This window comes from Hermetia illucens, chromosome 1 (genome assembly GCF_905115235.1).
Source record: "Hermetia illucens chromosome 1, iHerIll2.2.curated.20191125, whole genome shotgun sequence".
NCBI lineage: Eukaryota > Metazoa > Arthropoda > Insecta > Diptera > Stratiomyidae > Hermetia > Hermetia illucens.
In genome coordinates this window covers 39186251-39191884 of record NC_051849.1, presented here as the reverse complement: position 1 = coordinate 39191884, position 5634 = coordinate 39186251, and positions in this window count along the sequence as shown.

The following is a 5634-nucleotide window of genomic DNA, read 5'->3' as shown; positions in this document are numbered from 1 at the left end:
CTTCGTCATTTTATTCTGTAAATTAATATTTTAGTGCAAATGGAAGACAGTAAATCTGCTTTATCCGTGGAATTGAACTTCGTGTTCGGTAAGAGAGTAAAGGATCTCATTGTGTGATAGACGCTTTTCAAAACAGAAACATTAAACCTGATACCTATCAGACAATAGTGCGGAAAGGAGATCCAGGTGGCGAAACTTTATTGAATTAGCGAAGGAAGTTAACCTAAAGTCCGTCCGCAAGGACTGAAGCTCCATCGAAGTGTTGCGTCCACACGTCCTTGTTTGCTTCTATGCTAGCCAGGCTCGGGAATGGGGGCTTAGTCCTTTGAGCACTTCAATCCCCCACGTATCATCATACAAAAATTCGCGTTAACCGGTGTGTGGATCCGCATCAGATTCTTAAAATTCAGAAAACAGGGGGATTGGCGTGAGTCTACTGAAAAAATCAACACGCGAGCTAAATTGGTGAAATGAAAGTAAAAAATTACGGCTGCATCGCGCTCCGAGCCTGAGTGCCGCGATCGCGGGAAGGGAAAACGGATCGCATCCTCAATCGATGCTCTTCCTGCCTCAGATGTGCTACGTTAGACCGCCTTCGAGGTTTCTTCTTGGGGTCCTCAGGCTATTCCATTGGAAAAAATCGACATTTGAATACCCCCCCCCCCCCCCCCCCCCCCCCCAGAGCGCTGTTTGATCACATTTTTCAATAGTGTCATTGGACACATTTCTTCTTCATCTCATATATAAACACAAAGTAGCTTTTCATTTTGCTAGGAATTCCAAGTAAAAATTAAGAATTAACGAAAACATGTGTTAGTGACACATTCTATACATCTTACACCACTCAGGGAGCACCATCCCTTGATACGCTCCTTCTTTTCCACCTCCTGCAAATGTTGCCTCGCTTGGAAAATAACTTGCGGATTTTCTGACCGGCGGAAAGATACGAGGGCAGTCGTTCAGACATCGTCAACAAGAGATAGCTTCGTTATGTTTATTGTTGTTTGATTCTTTGATATTTTCTTGCTAAGAATATTTCTCTTTCCTTTTTACATGAGCTACTAAAACACAGCAATGAAAGGTGTTCGACGAACAGATAAAAGGAGAAATCAAATCAAAAACTTCGCTTCCTCCAGAAAAACTAAAGATTCTGCCCGAGTTCTGAATAAAAGGAAAATAAAAAAAAGTTGGGATAAGTATACGCCTTTGGTGTCAACTATACAGAGCTACAGGATAAGTCGTCCTACATCCTTTAAAGGCGTGTAGTATTCGTCAGGAAGATTGATATTCTTTCTAGGCGGTATCCCGAATTATTGATACCAAGGGATAACATGACAACGAGATTTCACTTCGATAAGGCAAACTGGGAGAGCTTGGCTGCGAAATATGACTTAAACCAGCAACTGATTACTTGGTACACTGACGGATCCCTCACAGCAGAGGGAGCGGGTACCGGTGTCATTGGTCCAAGGAAAATGTACTTTGGGCCAATGGGCTGGTAGACTAGAATATTCCAGGCGGAAATATACACCATAGACAAATGCACCTCCTTTAATTTGCAAAGGAACTACAGGGAGCAGAACATTCTCATCGACAGCCAAGCAGCGATCAAGGCACTTAGGTCCAACCAGGTGAACTCTAAACTGGTGTCGGAATGTCTTGAGAGATTGAATACACTCGGCTCGTCCAACAAGGTCTGGATACTTTGGGTTCCTAGCCATGCTGGATTAGAAGACAACAAGGCAGCGGACGTACTAGCCAAGAAAGGAGCAGGGACGCCTTTACACGGGCCAGAACCCTTCTGTGAAAGCGGAAACGGTTTCATGGCTATGAATCTAAGAAATGAAGAGGAATGGTTGAGGGAACTATACTGGGCGGGTCTACCAGGGGATGGAGCAGTCCAGGGTGATTATTGGGGGATGCGGACCCATACGCACAAAGGGTTGTTTAAATCTCACCAAAAAGAACCTCCGAATCATAGTGGGAATTCTCACTGGTCATTGTCGGCTGAACTATCACCTAGGGAAGCTAGGGATATCTACGGACACTGCCTGCAGGTTTTGTGAGTAGTGCGACGAAACCTCTATACACGTCCTGGGACAGTGTCCGGCACTTGTGCAAAGTAGGTCGAGGCATCTGGGAGAACACTTAATACCAGATGCAAAGCTGAAAGATCTGGAAGTAGGGAACATACTAAAGTTCCTGACGGTTATAGGCTTGCTTGAGATACTATGATTAATAGGTACACTATAACCAGTAAAAGGGGCACAATAGTTCTTTAAGGACGCGGTGCAACTTTCTCTTAACAAAATAATAATAATAATCCATCATTTCTATCTAAAAATATCTACGTTTTATCAGCTATCCCACGAGGTATAATCTAGGGTTTTATTAAACTCATAGAAAAAACTTAGCTTCTTATGCTACATGGGATTTAAAAATAATGGCACTATCCCGGCCGTCGAGTACCGGATGTGAGCGTCTCTGTGTTGTTTGGCTCTGTTTCAAGAGGACATACAGGCTTGGGAAGACCATGTGCCATTGATGACGACGAAGAACAAGATAATGAGATAGTGGAACGATTTAGATTTGATCCAACCACTACCACTAATATTGTTGGCCGTGAACTGGGACTCTCTCAATGGAAGGTACATACAGCGGGCATAAACCCGCACCATTACACGCCAGTACAAGCTATCAAAGAAGGAGATCTCGTGAGAAGGTTAGATTTCTTCTTTCTTCTTCTAATAAGAAGAGAGTAAAGGGGTCAAAACGTAGATTCTGCATGAATATGTGGCTGGGCATCATTTCTAATCATGTGATTGGCCCTTACCTTTTCCCTGATAATTTAAATAGCGAAGACTACGAAAATTTCCTGAGAGGTGACCTAGGCAACCTACTGGAGGATCTCCCACTAAATTTACTTCGAGACATGTGGTTTCAGCATGATGGATGCCCCGCGCATTTCAGGAGAAGTGTTAGAGAATGGCTGGACACAAATTATCCAAACAAATGGATTGGACAAGATGGGCCTTTACCCTGGACAGCGAGAAGTCCAGACCTAACCCCATTGCTTTTTATGTGGGCGGGCACATGAAGAGGACTTTGACAACTGGTGTAGTAAAAAAGTTGACTTCGCAGTGCGAAAATGTATGCAAAACAGAGGTGGACATGTTCAACATGAAATTAGAGGTATTTTATTCGAACATAAAAGTTAAATAAATGTTATTTTATACTCATCTATTGTTTTATTTAGTTATCTAAGTTCAAAGAATAAATTAGATTAAATAAGGGCCATTATTTTTAAATCCCATGTAGCATAAGAATCTATGTTTTTTCTATGACTTTAAATAAAACCCTAGAGTGTTATATCTCGTTGGGTAGCTGATAAAAAACGTAGATATTTTTAGGCACATCCCAAAGGAGTTGCCATATTTTTTTTTTTGAGATATCCTGTGAAGAAAATTAATCTTCTTAAATTTGTACTAAATTTTTTTAACTTTCAGTCGTCTACAACGACCTATTTAATTAACTTACGTGCAATTATGGTTATTGCGATCATAAAGCATCTTATTTTGCATGGTTGACGTGGCGGCACAACATCATCGCCAAGTCGACTCGCTGCGCGCTTATTTTTACAGCAAAGAGCAGGCGAGTCCCTTGCATGCGGCTGTCTGTAAGGCAGACTGTGGGCTGAGTCCACTTAACTTGAAGGATCGATCTTTCAATCCTCTGAGTGGGGTGAAGTCGGACTAAGAGCGGATCGATGAATGGAAGTCGAAGGCAATGCACGGTAAACACGTGAATTGTCTTTGGCAGCCATTTGTCGATTTGCATTTGTCGAACAGATGGCTGTGTGCTGGGGAGCTTTTTGCTGAGACGGAGGGGTTCATGTGTGCCATTCAGGATGGCGTGGTCGCCACCCGAGCTTATAAAAAGCTCATCATGAAAGAACGGCTGGAGAACGACCAGTGCAGAATGTGTGGTTCGGCGTTAGATAAGTTGGACCATCTCATTTCTGACTGTACTGTTATGGCACCGGTCCAATACATCACCAGGCATAATGCTGTATGTAAGGTTATCCATCAAAACCTTGCATACAAGCATGGACTGATCACGGGTACATGTCCGGTTTACCGATATGAGCCGCAAGCAATACTTGATAGTTCTGTTTACAGCATGTATTGGGACCGGCAAGTTCTAACTGATCGTCACATATCGCACAATAAGCCTAACGTGCTGTTAGTTGACAAGACAGGTCGCTCCGCGTATACTATTGATGTTGCTATCCCCATAATAGCAACATTGAACGGAAATACGTGGAGAAGAAGGTGAACTATGAGCCATTGGCTTAAGAAATCAAAGAAATTTGGCGTCTCGAGCGGGTGTTTGTAGTTCCCATAATATTGTCAGCTACAGGTATTGTACCTAAATCCCTCACGGCTTCCCTTGATGTCCTGGCACTTTTGCACAGTCTGGTTCAAACCATGCAGAAGTACACCATTCTGCATACGTGCTCGATGTTGCGGGGAGTACTCGACGGATTCTCCCACTGACCTACCACCGGCCACCACCACCAGCACCCCTTTAGTTTTTAAGTAGGTAGGATCGTCCGAGTATTAGGTAAAATCCGGCATCTGCCGAGATTGTGATAACTCAGAAATAATATTAAGAGTCACATATTTCCAAATATCCAATTCAATAGCCGAAAAATCGGCCATTTTTATAAAAAAAAAAATTGAAACTCGAGTATCTCGAAAACGGTTAAGTTTGGGGTAGGGTGTTTCATAGTGAAGTCAGTCAGAAATGATGGATACTACACGCTCTTAACGGATCTAGGGCTTCTTATCCTGTATAAAGAAAAGTTTCTATATTTACGGTTAGCACTGATACTCGTAGATTCGGTTTTTTTGTTTCTGTTTTTAAAATCATTTTTTATTTTTAAGAAATAGGTGAGAATAATATATAGATTGGAAAAATGAACAAAAAAAACAATCTTTTAAACTAACAAAAATAACTTAAATCTTGGCTCTCAAAATTTTTGAATAACGATTGACAGATAGAGAAGAGAAACAGTAAGAAATAGAAATCTAATTTTACAATAAGTTGTCGGGAAATGGTCAAAAACCCGACGGAATTCACTTGGCCTTAGTGGCAAATAAAGAAATATAAAAGTAATAATAAATGTTTGATCGCTTCAAAAAATACTTTTAACTTAAATTATTCTTCTTAAAACTATCATAATTATATATTTTTTCTTTTTTTTTACAATGAATAGGAAGAAAAGGAATAATAATAGTTGTAATATTTACAAAGAAGCAAAGAATAATAACGTATGTATGTATAAGTTACAACTGGAGGCAAAAGCGGCACCCGTTTAATATGTACATATTTACAAACCCCCACCAAGAAACAAATGACAGAACTGAGCATGACGCTAACCCGCATCCCGTAGCCACCAGTACCAAGATTTCTGTTTTTCATCCTGCTTAATATCAATTGCTCTTGCTCGAATTCTGGAGCCCCCACAGTCAAGTTTGGGGGATATTCTATCCTTTTGTCCGTGGCCCGTCTATGTGTATGATACATAACCGGATCACCGGCAGAATCAAGAATTAGACCATTCCTGTCAAG